The 27,806-nt window shown below is 42.6% G+C and overlaps 1 protein-coding gene across 1 annotated transcript in view; it reads right to left on the bottom strand.

The window, feature by feature from the left end:
* The window catches only part of NAV3 (neuron navigator 3), a 783,489-nt gene that overhangs the window by 429,184 nt on the left and 326,499 nt on the right, over positions 1-27,806 (bottom strand). The window lies entirely within an intron of this gene.

Raw genomic sequence — 27,806 nt, 5'->3', positions numbered from 1 at the left:
CACCCCTCCCAGCCCCACAGTACTTAAGTATATATCTGTAATTTTATTTATTCGTATTATTATTTTTATTACAATTATTATTAGGACTGTGCTTTGTTCATTTCAGCCATTAATGGGTTCCTCATGTAAAGCCCTCTGCCAACACTTTGCAGTAAAGTGCTCCCTTCCTCTACCCCAAAACAAAAGTCCTAGGCAAGTGGTTCATGTGTACTGATCTGATTATCTTCCACTGAACCTAGTGCTTAGTACAGTGTAGTGAATACAGCCCAGCCTGGTAGTCATAAGATCATGGGTTTTAATCCCAGCTCCACCCGTCTGCACTGTGGCCTTGGACAAGTCACTTCACTTCTCTGAGCCTCAATTACCTCATCTGTAAACCTGATTACCTTGTACCTACCCCAGCACTTAGAACAGTGCTTGGCATATAGTAAGCACTTAACAAAACCCACCATTATTATAATAATGGCATTTATTAAGCGCTTACTATGTGCAAAGCACTGTTCTTATTATTATTATTTAAGCACTTACTGTACTAGGAGAGTACAATACAATCGATAGAGTTGGTAGATACAATCCCTGTCCTCAAGGAGCTTACAATCTTACAAACCCCAGTGCTTAGAACAGTGCTTGGCACATAGTAAGTGCTTAATAAATACCATAATTATTATTCCAGTGTGCAGTCTGTGACAGTAGAACAGACTGTCTCAGACCTAGCAGTAAATACCATTAGAGACTCTATTCAAGTCAAAAATATAAAGTGATAGATGGAGTATTGTAGGTTATTTAATAATATATAATAATGATGATGGCATTTGTTAAGCACTTACTATGTGCCAAGCACTGTTCTAAGCACTGGGGGGATACAAGGTAATCAGGTTGTCCCACACAGGGCTCACAGTCTTAATCCCCATTTTCCAGATGAGGGAACTGGGGCCTAGGGAAGTTAAGTGACTTGCCCAAAGTCACACAGCTAAGTGGTGGAGCCAGGATTAGAACCCATGACCTCTAACTCCCAAGCCCATGCTCTTCCCTCTGAGCCCCGCTGATTCTCCCTATTTGGAATTAGGGAGCAGAAAAACCAAGTACAAAGGAGATCTAGAAAGTAAAAACTGCAAGCGAATGCCCTACTGACAGTAAAGTGCTCCCTTCTCTACCCAAAACAAAAGTCCTATGCAAGTGGTTCATGTCTACTGACCTGATCACGTTCTATTTAACCCAGTGCTTAGTACAGTGCTTAGCACACACTAAGGGCTTAACAAATATCACAATTTTTGTTATCATTATTACTCCCCTAAACACTTAGGACAGTTTTATGCACAAAATAAGCACTCAGTGAGACTACTGACTGATTGACGGATTAATAGTAGGTGGCTCAGGATTTGGCTGTTTGATTGCCGAAAGGGCAGTAGTGACTTCAGTTACACCTTGGTAGTCCAATCAGCCCTAGTGAGTGATGTTCTGCTTAGAATGAATAGAAAAGTGGCTAGAAAATATGCCCTAACACTGCCTGTCATGTGAACCATAAAATTGGCTCCCCAGAGGGCCATGCCTAGTGAGCCTTAACCTTACGGAATGTCAATCCGTTTTTGCCACGCATGTTTGCATGCTTAAATAAGGCTTAATTATATGCTGACCAGAAATCAGAAAGGATTGCTGTCATAGAGTCAGAAAAATATATTCTCAAAAATAGTCAAGTCTAATGGATTTGGCTAATCTCTTCTGCAGGTGTGTTTAATACTATCACTACCCTCTGGTTCGAAGATGACATTGCTGACAATTAGATTAGACCCAAGAGGGAGAGTGTAATTATCAGGAAATTCCAAATTTGCTAACTTGATCTGTGGAAATTTTTTTTTCTCAAAAATAGCCGAGTAATATCTTTGGTTAATATCCTCTGATACATACGTACACGCATTTGCACAGTAGAACTGTCTTCGGTTTGAAGATGTCACTGATAACAATAAAATTTTTTCTTGCAAATGTGCAAACTGTTGGGTGCTTAGTAGAGTATTTTGCATATTGCGACTTGACTGAGCTTGCCCATGCAAGTATTGCATCTTTTCTGACCCTAGTCAATTGGGGTGAGCATTTCTCAGTCACCGAGGTTAAGAAAGAAGCATGTTTCCGACATCCAGTCGGACAAGCACTTAAGTTACTTTGAGGTGGTGTTTTGACCCAACCCCTTATGGCCAGCAGCATACATTAAGAGATGGCTGACAGGGAATCTATGATCATAAAATAGAAGACCCCTTAAGTGCTTAGAAGCAGCATGACACCACTACGTTCTCATTCTTTGGTAAGCCACTGTTGAGTTTCGTTCTAAGAGTAGTTAAGGTCGGAAGAGTAAGAAGGGAAGACCAAGGTATAAGTGAAAGCAAGAAAAAGAGAAAAGTAAAGAACCTATTAAATAAATTATCCTTTGGAGATCAGATAAGAGGAACACCGGAACAGTACATAAATAGGTGATGGTGGTTGTGTCCAGGAGAAAAGACTGAGGAGCAGCATGGCATAGTGGACAGAGCATGGGCTTGGGAGTCAGAACGTCATGAGTTCTAATACTGACTCCACCATTTGTTTGCTGTGTGACCTTGGACAAGTTGCTTCACTCCTCTGTCCCTCGGTTACCTCATCTGTAAAATGGGAGTTGAGACTGTGAGCCCCACGTGGGACAGGGACTGTGTCCAACCCGATTTGCTTGTATCCACCCAAGTCCATTGTTGGGTAGGGATTGTCTCTATTTGTTGCCGAATTGTACTTTCCAAGAGCTTAGTACAGTGCTCTGCACACGGTAAGCGTACAGTAAATATGAATGAATGACTGAACAGTGCCTGACACAGTAATCACTTATCAAATTCTATTACTAGCTAATCCAGGCTCCACCACTTATCAGCTGTGTGACTTTGGGCAAGTCACTTCACTTCTCTGTGCCTCAGTTACCTCATCTGGAAAATGGGGATTAAGACTGATCCCAACATGGGAAATCCTGATTATTTGTATAATTATTTGTATAACTCAGTGCTTAGAACAGTGCTTGGTGCATAGTAAGTGCTTAAAAAAATACCATCATTATTATTATTACTACTATTGTTAATATTAATACACTATCTCTGGGCAGATGCAGAAGGTTTGATCTCAATAATTATCTGACAGCAAACTCACCCCATGACAGCCACTCCACCACAGGGAAGAACAGCATAGCCTAGTGGATAGAACATATGCCTGTAAGTCAGAAGGATGTGGGTTCTAATCCTGACTCTGTCACTTGTCTGCTGTGTGATCTTGGGACAACGTCTCTGTATCTCGTTACCTCATCTGTAAAATGGGGATTAAGACTGCGGGATGTGGGGGACATGGTTGTGTCCAACCTGATTATCTACCCCAGAGCTTAGTACAGTGCCTGGTACATCGTAAGCACACAAAAAAAATTGTAAAAGAAAAAAAATCTGATCTGAAACATATGCATTCAGTGCTCTTCTCTATGGGCCATCTTTCCTGAGCTGCACAACCTCGATGATATCATCTGTACATAATAATTATGGTATTTGTTAAGTGCTTACTATGTGCCAGTCACTGTTCTAGAGGCTGGCATCTGATCCATCTGTGAGCCATGGAACCCCATTGTTTCTGGGCCATGAGTGTCCTCATTATCCTGATCACCGAGGAAAAAGTAAAAAAAAAAATCACACTCTGCGACCTGCCAGCTAGGAAGGAAAAGAACACACTTTCCCAAAAAGCCCCCATTTTTCTTGATCAGACCAGTAGCAAGATGGGCAGATGCAGAAGGCTTCATCTCAATAATGATCTGACAGCGAACTCACCCCATGACAGCCACTCCACCACAGGGAAAAACAGCATAGCCTAGCAGATAGAACATATGTCTGTGAAAAAAGAATTATTAATAATAATAATGATAATGGTATTTGTTAAGCGCTTACTGTGTGCCAAGCATTGTTCTAAGCGCTGGGGGGAATATAAAGAAATCAGGTTGTCCCACGTGGGACTCACAGTCTTAATCCCCATTTTACAGATGAGGGAACTGAGGCATGGAAAAGTGAAGTAAATTCACAAATCCACATAGCAGACAAATGGCAGAGTTGGGATTAGAACCCCCGACTGGGACTCCCAAGCCCGAGATCTTTCCACTGAGCCACGCTGCTTCTCAGTGAATTAGAAAAATATTTTGACCTTCAACCCTATTGTGCCCTGTCCTATGTTTTTTTTGAACAAGAGGTCTTGCCATAGGGACTTTGTTGCGACCTTGTGACTGAACTAAAACTTCACCTGGTTGCCCCAGAGAACCAGCATTTGACAAGCGCCACCTGATTTTATAAACACATCCACTGACTTCATGCCAGCCACTAGGCATCAGAGTCGGAGCTAATAAACAAATTTAGCGAGCTAACAAGACGAGCTTAAGGGTCTCTTCCCCTTTCTCATCATCATCATCAATCATATTTATTGAGTGTTTACTGTGTGCAGAGCACTGTACTAAGCGCTTGGGAAGTACAAGTTGGGAACATATAGAGACAGTCCCTACCCAACAGTGGGCTCACAGTCTAAAAGGGGGAGACAGAGAACAAAACCAAACATACTAACAAAATAAAATAAATGGAATAGATATGTACAAGTAAAATAAATGAATAAATAAATAGAGTAATAGTTTCTCCATCTTCTCCGGTCCTTTCCCTTACACCTGTTCACCTTTGGATCCATCAGGGGGATCAATCAGTCAATCGATCAGTCACTGGTATTTATTGAGCACTTACTGTGTGCAGAACACTGTACTAAGGTCTTGGAAAATGGAGTTGGTAGATGTATTCGCTGCCCACAACAAATATACAAAAGTCAAAGGATGGCTTAAAACATTGACTGGACCTCCTATGTATGAGAAACAGTGTGGCTCAGTGGAAAAGAGCATGGGCTCTGGAGTCAGATGTCATGGGTTCAATTCCCGGCTCCCCGACTTGTCAGCTGTGTGACTTTGGGCAAGTCACTTAACTTCTCTGGGCCTCAGTTACCTCATCTTTAAAATGGGGATTAAGGCTGGGAGCCCCACGTGGGACGACTTGATCACGTTGTAACCTTCCCAGCACTTAGAACAGTGCTTGGCACATAGTAAGTGCTTAATAAATGACATTATTATTATTATTATTATTATTATTATTATGAATTCTACCAATCTGGAGGTGAAAGGGTTGAACTACAATCCAATATGGTGCCGCTTCCCCCTGCCAGCCCCACGACATGATGTCAACTTGGTCCCTGCACCCTACATTCAGCTTCACCTGGCTTCCAGTAGTCACAGACCTCCCCAACCTGCAGATCTCCCCACCTCTGAATGCTGCTCGCCCTAGGGGATTAATTTTTTTTTTCCACAAAAACATGAGTCTTCTCACAGGTGATTTCCTGCTCTCCCCGTTCCAGGCTGATGGAGAGATGGACCTCAGGCAGCATGAACCCTGCCAAGGAGCTAGTACAGAGCCACTTTGGTTTAAGTCACTTTCCAGCTTTGAGGAGAGGGAAAACGACCCCCTTCCCCCACCCCTGCCAGGCTGGCCTTTCTGTCCTGTGGTCCAGCGGTGGAAATCACATGTGTGCACCTCTCCTTGCACCAATCCAGCCTGGAAAGAGGACGGAGTTCGTGTCGGAAGCTCTGTGTGATCAGCTGGGAAAGTTCTGGCTCCCTCCCAATCTGTAGTTCCATGCAGCAGTGATGGTTGCAGCAGTGGAAGTAGCATCAGTTTTCCACGACCCTCCTCCACGAGAGGTGCAGCTGTGATGGACCAGACTCTGGTCTAACCTGCCAAAGGAGTGAGCTCCATGGCTCAGTGGAAAGAGCATGAGCTTGGGAGCCAGAGGTCATGGGTTCTAATCCCGGCTCCACCACATGTCTGCTGTGTGACCTTGAGCAAGTCACTTAACTTCTCTGTGCCTCAATTACCTCATCTGTAAAATAAGGATTAAGACTTTGAGCCCCACGTGGGGGCCATCTGATCACCTTGTATCCCCCCAGCACTTAGAACAGTGCTTTGCACATAGTAAGTGCTTAACAAATGCCATCATTATTACTATTATTATTCACCCCCTCATGCACAGACAGCACGAAACTTCTGCAGAGGTGGGAGAGTCCCAGCGCGATGGCCTAAACTGGAGCCCCCGTTACCACGGGGGCCATAACCAGATTCACCCACACATGCAGTGCTTTCAGAGGAAAGCGTGCACTCCCAAGGTCAGTCTGGGTTCCTTCCTCCTGAGCTTCACGGAAAGCCCTGTCTGACTCATCCCCAGAATCGCCCCCAGCTTGGAAGATCTGGTGACCCAGTAATTGAATTGTACTCAATAACATGCACACCCAGAGAAGCAGCATGACCTAGTGGGTAGAGCACAGCCCTGGGAGTCAGAAGGTCATGAGCTCTAATCCCAGCTCTGCCACTACTTGTCTACTAGGTGACCTTAAGTAAATCACTTCACTTCTCTGTGTCTCCATCCCCTCGTCTGTAAAATGGGGATTAAGACTGTGAGCCCGGTGTGGGACAGGGACTGTGTCCTACCCCAGTGATTAGAACAGTGTCTGGCACTTAGTAAGCACTTAAATACCATAATCATTATTATATCATCTTTAAGGATTTCACCTGAATAACATTTCATAGGGCAAATGTGCCACGCGTCATGGTACCCTCCCTTTCCCTGTCCTTTCTTTTGTATCCTCCCTTCTTTCCCTCTCCTCCTTTCTCCTCTTTCTGATCCACTCTCTATCTGTGGTCTTTTGTAAATATTTCTGTTCACCTTATTTCTTTCCCTCTCTATCCAAATTCCCTATTTATCTTCCTTTTTCTTTCCCCACATTTTCTTTCAATCTCTCTCTGACTTTTCACTCCATTTCTGTCCATCTCTGGCACTCTATCTTTCTGTCCTTCCACTCCTGTTCACCTCATCTCTCTAGCCGAGGTCCCCTGGAACTGTAATTGAAATGACCTTTAGGTTGCACACTCCCTCTCTGTTCTCTTCTGCTTAGCACAGTTCTCAGCACAGATAAGTGCTCCATAAATACCCTGTCCAATCTCTCTAGCTGCACTTTTGGCAAGAATCACATTTGCCAACTTTCCGGTGCTTAGAACAGCACCTGGCACACAGTTAAGTGCTTAACAAATACCATTATTATTATTATTATTTATTGTATAGCACTCTCCCTACCGCTTAGTGCTTTGCTCTGCGTGACCTAGTGGAAACACCATGGGCCTGGGATTCAGAGGACATGGGTTCCCAACCCACCTCTGCCACATCTACTGTGTGACCTTGGGCAAGTCACTTAACTTCTCTGTGCCTCAGTTACCTCTTATGTAAAATGGGGTTTAAGACTGTGAGCCCCACGTGGGACAACCTATTACCTTATATCTACCCCGGTGCTTAGAACAGTATTTGGCACATAGTAAGCACTTGGCAAATACCACAATTACTCTGCACCCAGTAAGCATTCAGAAAATATCATTGAATATTTCTAGGTGCATTAGCAAATGCACATCAGTGGGTTTGCTGTATTCCTCTGTGCATATGGGAAGAATCTGTGGGTCAAACCATGAGTTAATGAACAGATAAATTAGGTGGAATGATCTGAAAATTAGGTTGCCGATCCACCACTCAAATCATGGCTGGGACCTTTTGTCCTGCATACAAGATCTGGGTTAATAGAAGGTAGCAACCCAGGCGACTGTGACCTCCACAGAACGTAACAGCTGAACCAAAATGAATCACTATTGTGGCATCCTCTGTCCTGGAACCAACACAATCTGGTCTAATCTAATCTAATTTGGTCTAATAGAGATGCAGCGTGGCTCAGTGGAAAGAGCCCAGGCTTTAGAGTCAGAGGTAATGGGTTCGAATCCCCACTCTGCCACTAGTCAGCTATGTGACTTTGGGCAAGTCACTTAACTTCTCTGGGCCTCAGTTACCTCATCTGTAAAATGGGGATTATGTCTGTGAGCCCCACGTGGGGCAACTTGATTACCTTGTATCTACCCCAGCGCTTAGAACAGTGCTTTGCACATAGTAAGTGCTTAATAAATGCCATTATCATTATTATTATTATAATCTATATTTCTGACTGCTGAATATCAGACAGAATGGGTGAGCAGATTTCAGATTTCCATTACCCATGACTTTTGTTTGTCCATTTTCCTTTCTTCAACTCTCTCTGTATTTTGTCCTTTCCTCCTTCTGTCACCCTCTCCATGCCTTCCTGTCATATAAATCCATTCCCTACATAATCCTGTCTGCTGCTCCACTTTTCATTCCCATTTATACAGTTGCTCTGTACTGAGTGGACATGTATCAGCATGCAGAAAAGGATGGGAATAAATATGAAAAACAAAAAGCGTCAAACATCCTTAAACTCAGGAGAAGAGGGGTAGTGAAGTGCATACCTTGGGCATGCAATAGGAAATTCAGCTAGGATTATTGTGTCAAACTTATACTGCCAAAGGAGAGGAAAAAAAGATCAATATAACAGTTAAAAATAATCCAGATCCTATGATCAGTAAATCAGTTGTACTTATTGAGAATTTACTGAGTGCAGAGCACTGTACTAAGTGTTTGGAAGAGTACAATATGAATGTGTAGATACATTCCCTGCTCACACGGAGCTTGTGTATGTGAAGTTTCAAACTGCTCAGGTACTGTTTAGCACAAAGGCACTTCCTGGACAGTTAAAATCTTTCAAGATCCCAAAAGCCTTCTGTGAAAATATCAGTCATTCATATCTGACTCAACCCCAAGAAAGGGCTTACATTAATAAAGTAACTACTACCTCACATCATTTTTTGCAAATTAAACCATCTCTACCATGAAATGGAGAAAAATATTGGATGGAAAAAAGGATTAGCCAATAGAGACCGACCCTGATGAAGCGATTCGTGATTTAGACAAACAAGATTACCAACTCTACTTATATCTAGGGAAGCTACGGTTAGCCCATTGTTGGGTGGGGATTGTCTCTATTCGTTGCCAAATTGTACTTTCCAAACTCTTAGTACAGTGTCTGCACACAGTAAGCACTGAATAAATATGATTGAATGAATGAAAGTGCCATTACTGATACAGAATATGCCTCAAATGGATGGCTCCAACCCAAGCCTGCTGAAACCAGACTTGAAATGTAATGCTTCTTCTGAAGAATCAAATGGCAGCCGTCGCCACATGAACATGTCCTCTCTTAAAATCACAAGTTCGGCCGTTTATGCAGGCCACATGCATCAGAAGGATGTGTCATCTGGCGGAATCTGCAATACCCACAGAATGCTTTTTAAAAACAGCCGTGTCCTAGAATTAACCTCTCTCAATTCAGCATTCATCTCCTAGGCCAGAGAAGAGTTATGGATTAGTTCCTAATGAGTGATGCTATCTGGATAACCTGTAGGCTGCAAGTCAGAGAAGCAGCGTGGCTCAGTGGAAAGAGCATGGGCTTTGGAGTCAGAGGCCATGGGTACAAATCTCAGCTCCACCAATTGTCATCTGTGTGCCTTTGGGCAAGTCACTTCACTTCTCTGGGCCTCAGTTACCTCATCTATAAAATGGGGATTAAAACTGTGAGCCCCCCGTGGGACAACCTGATCACCCTGTAACCTTCCCAGTGCTTTGAAAAGTGCTTTGCACATAGTAAGTGCTTAATAAATGCCATTATTATTATTATTATTATTAAGTCCAGACTTGATTTGGAAACAGGGAAAATAGGCACAGGGAATGTATCTGTTATACTGCTATATTGTACTCTCTGAAGTGCTTAGTACAGTGCATTGCACACAGTAAGTGCTCAATAAATATGGTTGACTAATTGATTAGGCACTCGTCAAGAGTGGGAGGAGCATGGTCTAGGGGAAAGAGCACAGGCCTGGGAATCAGAGGACCTGGATTCTGATCCCAGCTCTACCATTTTATCTTCTGAGTGACCTTAGGCAAGTCACCTAACTTCTCTGTGCTTTAGTTTCCGCATCTGTTAAATGGGAATTAAATCCTTCTCCCTCGTCCCATGTGGGTGAGAGGCTGTCGGCCCTGATCATCTTGTAATAATAATGATGGCATTTATTAAGTGCTTACTATGTGCAACGTACTGTTCTAAGCACTGGGGAGGTTACAAGGTAATCAGGTTGTCCCACATAATAATAATAATAATAATAATAATAATAATAATGGTATTTGTTAAGTGCTTACTATGTGCAGAGCACTGTTCTAAGCACTGGGGTTAGATACAAGGTGATCAAGTTGTCCCACATGGGGCTCACAGTCTTAATCCCCATTTTACAGATGAGGTAACTGAGACTCAGAGAAGTTAAGTGACCCGCCCAAGGTCACACAGCAGACATGCGGCGGAGCCGGGATTCGAACCCATGACCTCTGACTCCAAAGCCCGTGCTCTTCTCCACTGAGCCACGCTGCGCTGGGGGTGGATACAAGGTGATCAAGTTGTCCCACATGGGGCCCACAGTCTTAATCCCCATTTTACAGATGAGGTAACTGAGACACAGAGAAGTTAAGTGACTTGCCCAAAGTCACACAGCTGACAATTGGCAGAACCGGGATTTGAACCTATGACTGCTGACTCCAAAGCCTGTGCTCTTTCCACTGAGCCACGCTGCTTCTCGTAGCCGCCCTAGGGTTTAGAACAGTGCTTGGCACCTTGTAAGTGCTTAACAAATACCATTAATATTAAGAGAAAATAGTGACTGAGGTTTCTGTAATTTTTTTTCTCCCACAGCCACAAAACACAACCTCACAATCTCCAATTCCCCAGCCAAACTTGTCCCTCGATCTTGCTCCCAACTCTCCCTCCTTCAACCCCTTGCTCACTCTCTCCCCACATCATGGAACTCCCTACTTCAACACCTCAGACAGATTAATCAGTAATAATAATAATGATGGCATTTATTAAGTGCTTACTATGTGCAAAGCACTGTTCTAAGCACTGGGGAGGTTACAAGGTGATCAGGTTGTCCCACGGGGGGCTCACGGTCTTAATCCTCATTTTACAGATGTGGTAACTGAGGCACAGAGAAGTTAAGTGACTTGCCCAAAGTCACATAGCTGACAACTTGTGGAGCCGGGATTTGTACCCCTGACATCTGACTCCAAAGCCCGTGCTCTTTCCACTGAGCCATGCTGCTTCTCTTCATTTATTCATTCAGTAGCATTTATTGAGCACTGACTGTGTACAAAGCACCATACGAAGTGCGTGGAAGAATAACACTGACAATAGTAATAATAACTTTAGTATTTGTTGAGCACTTACCATGTGCCCAGCACTCTGCAGGAGATACAAGATAATCAGGTCCCAAATGGGGCTCACAATCTAAATAAGAGGGAGAACAGGTATTGAATCCCCATCCTGCAGATAAGGGAACTGAAGCACAGAGAAGTTAAGTGACTTTCCCAAGGTCACACAGAAGGTGGAGCCTAGATTAGAACCCAGGTCCTCTGATTCTTAAGCCCGTGCTCTTCCAGCTAAGTCACAATTTGACAGAGAGGGTAGATTTGTTCCCTGGCCACAAGGAGCTTACAGTCTAAAGGACGGATCACAACTTTCTCCACATTCAATTGTTCTTTAAATTTCACATTTCCCCCACCAGCTTTCCCAACTTAATTTTCCAGCAAACTGAGTCATGTCATCCCTTCAGTCATCTCTAGCATTGAGGAACTTATTTACACACTCCTTACAGCTCATGTATATACATATGCATATATATTTTGACAACACTGTAATATTTTTATGTTAATCTCCTATATTGGAGTGTAAACTACTTGTCTGTAGAAAAAGTACCTCTCCATTATTTGATACTTCCCAAGTGCCTTGTATAGTGCGCTCAGTATGTGAGCCTTAAATAAATATTTCTATTACTATAACTACTGCTGTTACTGATGCTGAGTATCATGATGCTTATAAGTAGTTTGATTATTGTCTTGCAGTAGCAAAAACATCTTGACCTCTTATATTCATTCATTCATTCAGTCGTATTTATTGAGCGCTTACTGTGTGCAGAGCACTGTATTAAGCACTTGGGAAGTACAAGTCAGCAACATATAGAGATTGTCCCTACATTAAAACTATATCTCATCATTGGAAAACGTGAAAAGCCATTATAGTGGTGACCAGACTTGATGGGATACTTATGGGTTACATATTTGATGGGTTACATATTTGTGGTATTTTATAAGCACTTACTATGTGCCAAGCTCTGTACTAAACATTCGGGAGATACAAGATAATCAGGTTGGATACGGCCATTGTCTACATGGGGCTTACAGTCTAAATAGGAGGAAGAAGCATGGCCTCATGGATAAAGCCTGGACCTGGGATTCAGAAGGAATTGGGTTCTAATTCTGACTCCGCCACTTTTCTGCTGTATGAACTTGGGCAAGTCACTTCACTTCTCTGGGCCTGAGTTCCCTCATTTGTAAAATGGGGATTTTTTTACTACCATTTTGCTACCTCATAAATTCATATGATCCCCAGCACGAAAAATAGTGCTTGGCACATAGTAGGTGCTAAACAGTTACCCTAATAATAATCATTATTATTATTATTGTTAATAGATATTTAATCCCCATTTCACCGATGAGGAAACAGAGATCCGGAGAAGTTAAATGACTTGCCCGAGGTCCCGTGCAAGGCAAGTGGTGGAACCAGGATTAGAATCCAGGCCCCCTGTCCCCCAGATCTATTCTCTTTCCATTAGGTCAGGCTCCTTCCCTTTTGTTGCCTGTGGCTGTTGCTGCGGCACCCCAGAACTGCAATGATGTGGCCACTTTACAGCAATTTGGACCAGGTGAGCTTGGGACACTACCGTGGAAAAACCTTCTTTTGACTAAAGGGCAGCAGAGGAATTCTGCTGCCTTCCATTCAGCCTGTATTGTTTTACAGGGTGACAGTGACACAGTGAGCTTTAATGTTTGGGGGGCAATAACGTGTTCTGAAGAATATGAAGCCCCCAGCTGGGCAGAGACTGTCCTAATAAAACCAGTGGGTGAGTGACATTCATTAAGAGTGTGCAGAGCGGGGCTCTTGGGAAAGCACAATAAAAGTGCGTTTGTAAATGTGAGCCTGTCCACAAGGAACTTACAGTCTACAAGGGGAGATGGAAATTAAAATAGATAACAGCTGATCTTTGCTCTGTCACCCTCTGTGCCAGGTTTCTTTCTGGATGATAGAACGGCACCTCTTCTCCGCACCCATCCCTGCCCTTTGGAGTCATTCATGCAGCACTGTCCCTTTGGGTAACTGTGGCTTATACTTAGAAACAGACTGTGAGCTCCTTGTGGGCAGGGGACATGTCTACCAACTCTGTGACACTGTACTCTCTGCTCCGCACACGGTAAGCACTCCACAAATATGATTGGTTGAATGATTAATTAAAATCGAACTGTGCCTTTTTGGAGGCTATAGGGAAGAAGGGAAGAAACATACAGAAATTAGGATCATCCCTGCTTCAGATGCAGAAGGAGGACGTTTGACAAAAAGAATGACAAGGCGGGCCATGGAATTAGATTAAAGAAGGAAAAGTCACTTAAAATGAATACAGCTAAGAAAACTTGAGCATTAAGAATAAGCTCACACTACAATGCAATTCACTGTCCTTCAGGCTCCCTTGTAACATGCTATTGATGTTTTTAATTGAGCAAATAAATTCCACAATTGCATGAGGCCCCTTTGCCATAAAATGAAACGCAAATCACATGTGTCAAGCTTTGAAATGACCATGTTTGCTAATACTCTTCCTTTTAGGGTTTTAGCACCCCAAATTTAAGATACACACATCCGGAAAAAGGGCAATCATTTGATTAAAAAACAACAAATATCCTACTCTCATAGCCTGAGAGGTTGTTCTCTTATTTGCCAGTATTTCAAAAAGAGACTAGCAATCAGTGGTATTTATTGAGCTCTAACTATGTGCAGAGCACTGATCTACGTGCTTGGGAGAGTACAATGCAACAGAATTAGCTGAAACATTCCCTGTCCATGTGAGCTTACAGTCTAGAGGGGGAGACAGACATTAATACTACTAATGTATAATAAATAATTTAAAGATATGTACATAAGTGCTGTGGGGTTGAAAGTAGGACAAATATCAACTGTCCAAACATCCCAGATCCAGAAATTGGGGTTTTACTTCTGCTGAACATTCCAAAGGACACAAAATGGACATGGTTGAGGAGAAATAGAACACCCACGGAAGTTCATACTATCATAAAAGACAATGCTTAGCCATCACAGTTTTATTTCCTTTTATCGGGGTAGCTCAGTCCAACTACAAGTATGTGGAACATCACCAAACTTGTAACAAGTGTGCGTTTAGCAAGGTAAGAATCCATTACAATGTTGCAGGAAACTACTGAGGTGCTCTGAGATTTGAAGGTGTCAACAGCTGTAGGAGTGGAGAGTGCTTACTGAATCAATGATTGCTTCTCTGGTGAGTGTTAGTGCGCTTCAACTGTATTCCTTTCTCTTCTCCGACAAAGCCTTAGTGAAGGCACATCTCCTCCAAGATGCCTTCCCAGTCTAAAGCCCACCTTTCCTCATCTTCCCCTCCCTTCTGCATCACCCTGATTAGTAAATCATCACTCTTTGCTCTTCCTCCCTCCCAGCCCCACAGCATTTATGTACGTATCTGTAATTTTATTTATTTGTATTGATGTCTGCCTCTCCCTGCCTAAACTGTAAGCTCGTTGTGGGCGGGGAATGTGTCTGTTTATTGTTGTATTGCACTCTCTCACAGTAAGCGCTCAATAAATACGATTGAATGAATGCATGAATGAACATATTCCATGGTAGAATCACAGCCTGGGCATTGCACTCAATCAGTGACATTTATTGAGCACCTTCTGGGTGCAGAGCACAGTAGTAAGGGCTTGAGAGAGTGTAATAATCAATCAATCAATCAATCGTATTTATTGAGCGCTTACTGTGTGCAGAGCACTGTACTAAGCGCTTGGGAAGTACAAATTGGCAACATATAGAGACAGTCCTGCTCACAGGGAAGGAGAAATGGGAGCTACGGCTGCTTCCGTATAAGAGAGGCCAATCTGCTGTGTGACCTTGGGCAAGTTACTTCACTTCTCTGGGCCTCAGTTACCTCATCTGTAAAGTGGGGATTGAGACTGTGAACCCCACGTGGGACAGGGACTGTGTCCAACTCGATCTGCTTGTATCCACCCCAGCGCCTAGTACAATGCCTGGCACATAGTAAGTGCTTAACAAATACCATCATTATCAATCTATCCTAATGCTTAGAAAAGTACTTGATGCATAGTAAGCGCTTAACAAATATCATAAAAAAGTTTATGGGGTTTTGATTGCTGAAATGCTCAAATAGTGCTGATGTGGGAGAGGCAGGATGTAAAATCTATCAGGATTTCTGGCTTTCAGGAGATGTGATTTCAGAAGGGTTTATTTCAGAAGGGTTTTGACATTGAGAAGTAGTGTAGCCTAGCGAAAGAGTATGTCATTGGGATTCAGAAGCCATGGTTCTAGTCTCAGCTCTACCACTGCTTGCTATGTGACCTGGTCAATTTGCTTAACTTTTCTGTGCCTCAGGTTCCTGATCAGTAAAATGGGGATAAATGACCTCTTCTACCTCCCTTTTAGACTGTGAGTCCAGCGTGGGACAGGGACTGTATCTTGTGTCCACCCCAGTGGTTACCAAATGCTTGACATATAATAAATGCTTGTCAAATACCACAAATACGATTATTACCAAGCACTGTACACACACTAACTGGGTGCAGAATAGGGAAGGAGTGCAGCTTAGTGGATAGAGCACAGTCCTGAGAGTCAGAAGGACTGGGGTTTTAATCCCGATTTTGCCACTTGTTTGTCTGCCTTGTTGCCTTGGGCAGTTCACTTTACTTCTCTGTGCCTCAGTTTCCTCATCTCTAAAATGGGGATTAAAATGGTGAGTCCCATATCAGACAAGGCCTGTATCCGGCCCGATTATCCTGTACCTACCAGAGCTTAGTATGGTGCCTATCATTTAGTAAGCCCTTTACAAATACCACAATTATCATTATTAACTTGAGGGCTTCTGCAGATTTTTATATCGGATGGCTTTCTGATCTCTTTGAAGTCTGCTCCCTCCCAATTCCCATCCCCCTTAAAGTTTGTGCTCCTTATGCTTATAATGAAAAGTGGGCACCTTTGATGGAAAATATGGATAGTCCAGGATGGGTCTGCCCCAGGTGCGACTATGAGTCTCTACTCCCCAATGGGAAGACCAATCCTGGTCTCTGGTGGCTGAGTCGGCAGGTTGTGGGGTGCCCTGCCTCGGAGGGACAGAGAAGTTCCCAGGTGCTCTCTACTTGGATGTCGTGCGGCCTGTAGAAGGACCCCCCGATCTGGCATTCCTGTTGATGATGACCGGCAATTCCTGACATTCCCTGAAGTCCATGTGGGGAGAAGAGCTGGGGGTCCCAAAGGCAGAGGGGAGGCTGACCCATGGAAGCTTCTCCCTAGGGGCTGGACACAGGTGGGATTGACCATCCCCAGGACCGGTCACCCAGAATGGGAGGTCGAGTCTGCCAGAGCCTGGCCCAGTCTGCATTAAAGGGGGTGAGAGGGGGAGATCAAGAGGAATCTCCCTTCCTGTAAACTCTCACAGAAAATTTAAACAATGGGAAAAGTAGACTCGTCATAATTAGGACCCTTTGGCAAAAAATAAAATCTGCCAAGATTGCTTTGAGACCCAAGAATAATGGCATGCATATTAAGTATCTATTTACCACATTGAATAAACAGCGTGACCTTCTGACCAGACCATATGGACAGATGGTAAATTCTTATTAAAAGCAGCAATTCCTTTTGCAACAGGAGGAAAATAAAGTAGAACACTGGAAAATCTATTTCTCCTTTCCTAAACAATTGGCAAAAGCAGGAGATTCAGAAACCTGCCGCTTCTACCAAGCAAGGCGCGATCCACAGATAGTCCGGTAATTTAAACCCCTATAAGTTTGAATGATCATCCCAACAGTTTGAAATCCTCCTCTTCTTTTTCTTCCCATCTCCCATTGGAATATATCATTTTTCCTTTCCTAGACACTATATTTCTTTTCTGCAAAATCCCTAAATCCCCTTTTCTGGCAGACCACTTTCCCTGCCCTCTCTGACAGCCAGCAAACTGCCTAACTTCCTCCCTATTTTCAAAGTCCCAAGGGAACCATTCCCTTCAGAAGTCTCACACAGAATGCGGTGGTCGGCAGGAAGAGAACATTGGATGTCCTGCTGTCTTTGCTCTGCTTTTTTTGGCTAAAATTTTTCCAGCCCAAATTCTGCTAGGTTCTGAGGAGACTTGAAGGCCATTTCCCTCTCCAGGAATCCCAAATGGAAGTTAGAACTTCCAGAACTTGAGAACAGCTGAATCGACCAACAGATCTGAAACAGCAAGTCAGAGTTCAGGAATGATAAGATGTCTGTTAAGCATTTCGAAAAGGCCCAGAGAGTTTCACCATTTTCTAAGCACTTTGAAACATAGTGAAGGATTCGTATGTTTAAGTTTTTAAATAAATATCTTTCTCAGGCTGGGTTATTCAACTCTTCTCTTTGAAAATCAGTTGAACTCTCCATCCTGATATCAGAAAGACTGCAAGCAACTTGAGGGAAGGGACCATCTTTGACCTCATAGTGTAACTGTTGTAGGAGCTCAATAAATACTACTGACTGATTGAGGATATTCTCCCTTATTCTTAGACCGTGAGCCCCATGTGGGTCAGACAACTGATTGGATTCTATCTACCCCAGCTCTTAGCATAATGCTTGGCACATAATAAGCACTTAAAATTATTATTTTTCTCATTATTATCATTATCATGATCAGTATTATCATCATCATCATCCCGGAGCTAAATATTAGAAGATAGAGCATGAATACCCACACTTTTTAAAAGCAACCCTGTACATACTTTTACCAAAAAAGTTAAAATGTGTTTATATACGCTGCAGACCAAAAAGATATTTTCCCCTCTGAGGATCTTAAGCGTTTCTGTGGGAAGAGTCATAAGTAATGTTTAATATTCACAGCAAGTTCAAAGCTCCAACTTTAGGATCCAAGTTTTCTTCATGGGCCAACACACTGTGAAATTTTCTAATGACCTGGAAAAAGCCATCTCCCAACTTGAAGGAACTGCAACTAAAGAGGAATTTGCTGATAACCTGCCATCGAGTAGCTGGCAAGTTAGTGAGCTCATCTACTGGAAGAGTTCCCCTTGCTTATAAGAGCCCCTACCCAAACTTTTTGTACACTGGTTAGGTTATGGTTCTCCTTGCTGAAATCAGCTTATGCCAGGATTCCCTTCTGGACTGAAGTGGAAAAAAACAACAGCCTCCATAAGGTTCCCATTGGTCTAATAAAACAACAAAAAAAAATCCCAAACCCAGAAACATCTGTTGCTGTCATGAGTAGCCTCTCTGCCAAGCTCTGCAGCAGCAGTGAGAAACTCAGACGTCAATGAACTCTGCTATCACCAGCAAAGTTCCCTATTGTCAATGGAAATTACTCAGGAGAAATTTGGTCCTATAGAGACAAGTTGTACACCACATCGGAAACAAACAAACAAGGAAAAATACACCAAAAACTTTCTTAAGATTTGCTGACAACAGGACACACCGATAGATTTCAGCTGCTGGTATTCTAAATGGTATATGACAAGGTCAGGAATATATTATTAATAGTATTGATTACTGACTGTTTAAATCCACTTAATGTTTTATTCTCTTTTTAGTTTAATGAACCAAAATGCATTCCAGTTCATCTATGGGTTGTATTTTATTTTCCATTTTTAACCACTTTCCTTGATTATATCTCATTTCTAGGACCCAATGGCTGCTGAACATTTGCAAATTTTCCTGCTGACAAATGCAGATACAAAACAGAATATGTCTGAAAGATGCACATGTGAAACCCTTCCCTTTCTTCCTTACCCCTTTGCCCACTCTCCTCTTTAGAGACCAAGAGGGAGATGACCGTCATTTGGATGTCTAAAAGAGTGTCATTGTGTGTCATTGTGCAGTAAGTACGAAACACTGAAGTGTTGTCCTGGGCACAGCGTCCTGAACAAATCTTCAGAACTGAAAAGCTTTGTCACACAGACCTATTTTGTCTTCTAAAGCACTTCCCTAGCCTTTCTTACTTACACCTCTACTCCCTCAAAAAAGCACACAAAGTACAAAGAGAACAAGAAAACCAGATATTTATTGATAATAGCTGTGGTATTTGTTAAATGCTTACTATGTACGAAACACTGTATTAAGTGCTGGGGTAGATAATAGATAATTTCAGGTCAGACACTGTCATGGTTCCATATGGGATTGACCATCCAAAGGGGGAGGGAAAATACCTACTGAAATCCCATTTTACAGGTGTGGAAACTGTGGCATTGAGAACTTAGGCAACTTGCCCGAGGTCTCACAGCAAGCAAGTAGTGTCTTGTAGGCCATGCGAAGCAGCATAGCCTAGTGGATAGAGCATTGACCTAGCCATTCCGGCTCTGCCACTTGTCTGCTGTGTGACTCTAGACTGTAAGCTCACTGTGGGCAGGGAATGTGTCTCTTTATTGTTACTTGCACTCTCCCACTTACAGGGTTCTGCACACAGTAAGTGCTCAATAAATATGATTGACTCACTACCTTGGATGAGACACTTTGCTTCTCTAAGCCTCAGTTACCCCATCTGTAAAATGAGGGTTGAGACTGGAAGCCCTTAAATGTTCTCGGATGCCCAGGCCCATATTCTTTCCACTACACCACATTGTTCTCATTTATTTCTCTAGGCATCACTACTCATAGCCTCTCCAGCCAAAGTAAATTCTCATCATACCCATTCTTTCTAAGGCTCTCCATGAACTAGTTAAGGCAATAAAGAGATTAACAGTGTAATTTTAGTAGTAGTAATTTGTTATTTAATTTATTGACCACTGGGTGCAATACGCTGTCCTGGGGGCTTAGGAAGATTCAAACGAGTTTACACTTTTATAGGGAAGAAAGATACAATTATATTTACAAATAAAGTAATCAACATATTAATTCCATGTACAATTGAAAAAACATATACACATATGTTGATGAAGGCAATAAATTAGTACAGAAGTGATAGAAGTGACTGATTAGTGGAAATGACTTAGGGTTTGGAGGTTTATAGGAGCAAGCTTGTCGGAGCAAATGAGATTTTAGGAAGGCTTTGAATACAAGGCAATCTATAGTCTTTTGGATGCCTGGGAAATGGAGTTGAGGTTGAGGGAACAATCTTAGCAAGAAGATGGAAGTAAAAAAGTTAAAATCAAGACACAGTTATACGTTTGGGAGAAACAAAGGTACACAAGTGGATATATAATTTGGGAAGAGTTGTTGGAAAATGTAGACGTTAATAGTGAGGAGAAATGGAAACCAGTGAAGATTTCTGAGAAGTGGAATGATGCATGTCTTCTTCAAGACAAGATACAACTCTTCAAGAAAACAATCTATGCAGGAGTATGTAGTATATGTTGGAAGGCGGAGAGTCTAGAGACATGGAAACCAGAAAAGAGGCTGATTCAGGAATTTAGTGCCGAGACTAGAGGTTTATCCATTAGAGTGTAAGCTCCTTGAAAGCAAGGATCATGTCTACCCACTGAATTGTACTCTTGCAAGTGGTTAATATAATGTTCTGCATAAAGAAAACATTCAATAAGTCCAAAGATTGATTTTGACTGAAACCAGAGTTTGAGCTGGGGTAGTTGTTGGTTGCGTAGAGAAGGAGATTAAATGTGAGAGATGAAATTGAAGGAGGAGTTGACAATGACACCAAGGTTGAAGGCTTCTGTGACAGGGAGGATTTTTGTGTATGTCACCATGGACTCTGCAGCCCCAAATATATCCAGGGGACTAAAACTAACAATTAGGTAGGAGGAGGAAGAGAGTGCTTGATTACACTAAGTACTGGGAAAGATTATACAGCTGAAAATTTGACATGGTCCCTGGCCGTCAATGATCTCACAGCATAAAAATGAGAGAGGGAAAAGAGTCAGGCAGCAGACACATAAGAAAAGAGAAGCAGCAAGGCTTAGTGGAAAAAGCACTGGCTTGGGAGTCAGAGGTCGTGGGTTCTAATTCCGACTCCGCAACTTATCAGCTGTTTGACTTTGGGCAAGGTACTTAACTTCTCTGTGCCTCAGTTACCTCATCTGTAAAATGGGGATTAAGTCTGTAAGCCCCATTTGGGACAATCTAATTACATTGTATCTACCCCAGGGCTTAGGACAGTGCTTGGCACATAGTAAGCACTTAACAAATACCATCATCACTATTATTATTATTATTACTATTAAAAGATGAAACAATAAAAATGAAAGAAGTTGAAAAGACCAAGACAACAAGTGGGGCCGGGCATTGTGCCTGGAGGAGGAGAGACTTGGGCTCCTCATGGTTCAGAGTCCAACAGTGAGAACCATGTCCATGGTCACAGTCACATTGGTAACCACAGCCTTCCTGAAGTTCTGAAAGTTGAGAAGATCTCACATGTCAGCTGCTCCTCACCAGCTCTCCTAGCTGGAGAAGCAAAAATTGGGAGTCCTGGGGGAGTAGCAGAAAATAAGGCAGCCTCTCTCTCTCTCACAAACAGGCTCTGGTAGTCCAGTGTAAGGGGATGGCTGTGGCCTATGTCACTGTTTCTTCACTCACCTGGCAGGAGGAGGAGAGGATGCCGGGAAACTTGCTGGAGTGAAGGGGACAGTAGTGGCCTCGAGGAATGGCTGTTCTCAAAAATCGGTCGGAGAAAAGAGGAAGGGCATGAAAGGGGAAGAGGGCAATACAAGGGTGTAGACTTGAATGACTGAATCAGAAATTAGAAGAATGGGGAAAACCAGGTCCTTCTAGAAAGGTAGGAAATAACTGATCATACTAAAAAATACAAATAAGAAAAAGGCAAGGAAGTCCGGGAAAGGACAAGGTACAGAAGAGGCCAGGTAGAAAGGAAGTGAGATTGTTTGGTACAGTGTTATGTACACAGTGCTGCCTTCATTTTTCCTATTGTGCCTATCACCAAACTCTTCCCCACCTTATTCTTAGACGATGAGACACTGGAGAGCCCCTGAATAGCCAGGGACAAAGTCTAACATACACTGGTGCATTTTTTCTCAGTGGTTCGTGCTCTACATGCAGTAGACTTTCAATAAATATCATGTCTGCTATTGTCACTCAACCCCCAAGAAAATGGTACATAAACTGATTGGAATTTGGAAATTTTAGGGAAGCAGTGTAGTCTAGTAGAAAAAACCTGGGTTTGGGATATCAGGGGACCAGGGTTCAAATCCCAGTTCTGCCACTTACTGCTATATAACCTTGGGCAAGTCACTTACGTTCTCTATGACTCAGTTCCCTCATCTGCAAAATGGGGATGCAATACCTGTTCTAACCTCCTACTTAAGACTATGGGTCCCACATGGGCAAGAGGAGATGTGGTACCCTAGGTCAGATGCAAAATCATGGCTGGAGAAGTAGATAGTAATATTGATATTTTTTAAACACTTACTATCTTCTGAGCTCTGTACTGTTTGGGTAGAGAATCCCTGTCCAACATGGAGTTCATAGTCTAAAAAGGAGAGTTAATAAGTAATTGGTCTGAGGCATGGAGCAGGTCAGTGCTCCTTCCATTAGGCCACACTGCTTTTCTGATTTGGGGGTTATCCGCAGAGATGGTAGTTGAAGCCATAAAGCCATTTGAGCATATTAGCTGCCAAGACAGTGAATGCAGAGCGAGAATTGTACTTTCCAAGCACTTAGTACAGTACTCTGCACACAGCAAGTGCTCAGTAAATACGACTGAATGAATTGAATGAATGAGAAGAATAGGATACCCAGGGCAGACTCTGTGGAATCACAAAGTTAGGGAATGAGAGGCCCAAAAAGAGCCAAGCAAAGAAAATGAGGAGGGATCAGAGAGTTAGGAGGAGAACCATTGTTTGTTCTCTGTTCTCAAAATTAAGGTCTGTTAGTCCTTTACAGCAGGAGAAAGGAGAACAGAGCATCAAATCCTGCTAAAAAGAGGAAAATTAAGCTGGAGTGGAGTCTTTTGGATTCAGCTGGTTCTGGTTCTCTGCCTATCTCTATGGCCTCTCCTTCTCAGAATCTTTTTTTATGGTATTTGTTAAGCATTTATTATATGCCAGGCTCTGTACTAAACATTGGGGTATCTACAAGCTAATCAGGTGGAACACAGTCCCTGCCCTTCATGGGTCTCAGTCTTAATCACCAGATGAGGTAACTGAAGAACCAAGAAGTTGAAGTGACTTGCCCAAGATCATAGCTGCAAAGTGGCAGAGCTGGGATTAGAACCCAGGTCCTTCTGATTCCCAGGCCCGTGCTCTATCAACTAGACCATGCTGCTTCACCAGATTGTCTTCATCTTCACCAGATCCTCTTTTGCCTTCCACTCTCTAACTGTGGGCAAATTTCAAGGCTCAGGCCTGGTTCCTCTTCAATTTTCTATGTACACCCACGGCTTTGCAGAACACACTGACTCCCGAAGCTTTGACTACCATCTCTACGTGGACGTTTTCCAAATCTTTCTCTCCAGCCTAGACCTCTCTCATCTGCAATCTCACATTTCCTTCAGTCTTCAGGACATCTGTACTTGGATGTGCTACTGACACCTCAAACTTAGCAAGTACAAAAGAGAATTAATATTTTCCACCAAATTCTGTCTTCTCCCTGACTTTTCCATATTCATAGACAACACCTGTATCCTCCCTGTCTCACCAGCTCATAAATTTGGCATTATCCTCAACTTTGTCTCATTCAATTCACATATTTAATATGTAGCCAAATTCTGTAGGTTCTACCTCCAAAACATCTCTAGATCCACCTCTTCCTCTCCAACTAAACTGCTACCTCCCTGATTTTCTACTATGACCCAGCCGACACACTTCGTTCCTCTAATACCAACCTACTCACTGTACCTCGATCTCATCTATCTCTCTGTCAACACCTCACCCACAACCTGCTTCTGGCCTGAGTGCCAACCATCTTCATATCTGACAGATGATGACTCTACCCACTTTCAAAGTCATATCAAAAGCACAGCTCCAAGAGGATTTCCCTGACTAAGCCCTCAATTTCTTTTCTCCAACTCCCTTCTCTATTTGCACCCTATATTCATTCCTCCCTCAGCCCACCCAGCGCTTATGTGCATTTATGTAATTCATATATTTACATTAATGTCTGTCTCCTCTTCTAGACCGTAAGCTCACTGTAAACAGAGAACAGGTCTACTAACTCTACCATACTGTACTCTCCCAAACAGTACAATGCACAACATAAAGTAAACCCTCAATAAATATGATTTATTGATTGCTGCCTTGCTGCTCCAAGAACTTATCATACCCAGCCTTGACAACTGCCTCAGCATCCTCGCTGCCTTCTTCTTCTTCCCTCCCTAGTCCATTTAGCACTCTGCTGCTCGGAACATTTTTCTTTAAAAAACTACTCAGTCCACATCTCTCCTCTTGTCATAAATCTCCAATTGTTGTCCATCCACCTCTGCTTCAAACAGGAGCTCCTTACCCTCAGCCATAAAGCACTCCTTGCTTCCCAGTACAACTGAGCCTGCACACTTTGTTTCTCTAAAACCTACTCATTGTACTTTGGTCTCATCTTTATGATCACCAATTCCTTCCCAGTGATATTGCTCTGGACTGGAAATAATGATAATACTAATAATAATGATGGTATTTGTTAAGTGCTCACTATGTGCCAAGCACCATTCTAAGCACTGGGGTAGATACAAAGTAATCAGGTTGTCCCACGTGGAGCTCACAGTCTTAGTCCTCATTTTACAGTTGAGGTAAATGAAGCACAGAGAAGTGAAGTGACTTGCCCAAAGTCAAACAGCTGACAAGTGGCAGTGCCGGGATTAGAACCCACAACTTCTGACTCCCCAGCCCTTGGTCTTTCCACTAAGCCATGCTGCTTCTTGCCTCGTTATTGATAGTCTAACACTCTCCCATCTCTCTCCTTGACTGAGACCTCACTTCCAATTAATCAGATTTATTAAGCACTTATGATGTGCAGAGCACTGTACTAAGCACTTGGGGGAGTACAATATAAAGAAAACAGACAAATTACTGCCCATTCCCACAGCATGTATGTATATATCTGCAATTTAATTATTTATCCATTTATTTATATTAATGTCTGTCTCCCCCTTTAGACTATGAGCTCATTGTGGACAGGAATGTGTCTGTTTGTTGTTATACTGTACTGTCCCAAGTGCTTAGTACAGTGCTTTGCACACAGTAAGTGCTCAATCAATCAATCATATTTATTGAGCGCTTACTGTGTGCAGAGCACTGTACTATAAATGTATTCTTCCTTATCTAACTTCCTCATCTAATTTATCTTCCTTATCTTCCTTATCTACTCAATCAATAAATGATTGAATGATGGATACAATATAACAACACAATAGAGTTGGTAGACACATTTCCTGCCCTCACTGAGCTTGCAGTTTAGAGGGAGAGGCAGACACTAATTTAAATAAATTATAGCTATGTACAAAAGTGCAGCAGATCTGAAGAAAGGGTGAATAAAGAGAGCAAATCAGGGCGATGTTGAAGTGAGTTGGAGACGGGGAAATGAGCGTTTAGTCGGGGACAGTGTTTTGAAAGCAGTGACCTTCAATAAGGTTTTCAAGTTGGGGAGAGTAACTGTCTGAACGGCACAGTCCAGAAGCAGGATATGGGAGAGAGGTCAGCAGCGAGATAGATGAGATTAAGATACACTGAATGGGTTGGCATTAGCGTAGCAAAGTGTATGGGCTGGGTTGTAATAGGAAATTGGGGAGATGAGGTAGGAGGGGAAAAGTAATTGAATGCTTTAAAGCCTATGGTAAGGAGTTTCTATTCATTCATTCAATCATATTTATTGCGTGCTTACTGTGTGCAGAGCACTGTAGTAAGTGCTTGGAAAGTACAATTTGGCAACAAATATTTGATGTGGAGGTGAATGGGCAACCACTGGAGGTTTTTGAAGAGTAAGAAGACATGGACTGAATGTTTTTGCCAAAAAATGATCCAGGCAGCAGAGTGAAGTAGGGACTGGAGTTGAGAGAGACAGAAGGCAGGGAGATCAGCAAAGAGGTATATTCAATAATCGAGGTGGGATAGGATAAGTACTTTCCTGCGTAAGCCCTCCCTTAAAGGGTCATGTATGCACTTGGATCTGTACCTCTTAAGCACTTTGATATTCACAGCCTATCAAGCCCCACAGCATTTATGTATAAATCCATCTATAATTTACTTTAATGTCTGTCTCCCCTTCTAGACTGTAAGTTCCTTGTACTTTCCCAAGCTCTTCGGACAGTGTTCAGTTAGCACCCAATAAATACCACTGATCAATTGATTGATTGCTTTAGTTATAGAGAGGTCATTGGAAACCTTTGTATGTACAGTTTCAGTGGACCCAAAGGGTCAGAAATTTAACTGAATTTGAAGATAGCAGTGAGGGATAAGAAGAGAGTGGGAACAATAATTTTTAAGAGGTTATAGAGAATAGAGGCACAGGGAGTGTGGAGTGGATCTAGAGAGGAGACAGGCAACCCCTCCTCTTGAAAGTCAGCTGGAAAATAAGAGAAAAATGACAAAGGGATAGTAGAGAGGTGGGAGGTGATGAGGAGATTGGGAAGTTTATGCCCAATATTTTCAATTTTACCAACAAAGTAGGAGTTAGGTCATTACGGGTTAGATAAGGAAGCCGTCTCTAGACTGTAAGCTTGTAGTGGACAGGGAACATTTCTGTTTAGTGTTGTACTCTCCCAAGCACTTAGTACAGTGCTTTCCACACAGTAAGTGCTCAATATTTTTTATTAATATTATTAAATACTACCGAATGAATGAATGAGGTCCTGGGAGCCCTGGGAGCTTGAGGAGGGAGGGAAAAATTTGGAAAAATAGGTAGGGGCTGTGGATAAGGAAATTAATGATGGAGGAATTGAAGAGCTGTTGAGCACATTGAGAGAAAAGTCATCGCAGAGGAAAGTGAGTTAGTAATGGTAATAATTGGTCCATTAACTGGATTTTGCCCTGTGTTATTAAGTCTCATGTACACATGGGAACTAGGGAAGAAAACTGTGGTGATGATCCAGGGCCGGAGATGGTGTTCTGAGGACCGTGAAGGGGCAAGGGGTAAGGAAGTTGAGTCTTCTGGAGAGGTAAGTGATTAATGGGTGTCCTTTTGCATAAAGGAAGATAGGGTTAACAGGGAATCTAGGTAGGGTGTGACCACCTAGAGTGGGTGGAGTGTGTGCAGAGTATAATGGTCATGGTAATGGGGATGAGGACCAAATTTGAGAGATAAGGATGATGTGACATTAACTTTCACTTTGAGAATTAGAAGCTAGAGGATCCTTGGCAATGTCCAACTATTCAGCAACTTTGGTTGCAGTGGTTTTCAATCAGCTGGCCTTTGAATGTTATATGCATCAGACAAATTGGTCTAGATTGACACAGGCAGTTGGTCTTCTGTATTTTTTTCAAGTTCATCTCTGCTCCTCTGTCTTTTGTTCTCCATCTCTGCCAAACTCTATTCATTTCTCTGTCTGGGTTTCCATCAACCTTTCTTGGGATTCTGTCTGTCTTTGCTTCCTGCCTCTCTTCCTGCTCAGATATCTCAGATGATTTAAATGTTAAATATTTATTTTATATTTATAATCGTCAGCTGTGCTGCATTGAAGATAAATGAGTTCTCACGTGTGCCGTTAACCATTGTCCATTTGAGCTATCAGAAATGTGTCTTCAGTCAACGTGTC

The sequence above is a fragment of the Tachyglossus aculeatus genome, chromosome 14 (genome assembly GCF_015852505.1).
Source record: "Tachyglossus aculeatus isolate mTacAcu1 chromosome 14, mTacAcu1.pri, whole genome shotgun sequence".
NCBI lineage: Eukaryota > Metazoa > Chordata > Mammalia > Monotremata > Tachyglossidae > Tachyglossus > Tachyglossus aculeatus.
The sequence above is the reverse complement of the archived record's forward strand: the minus strand, read 5'-3'. Positions and strand labels throughout refer to the sequence as shown.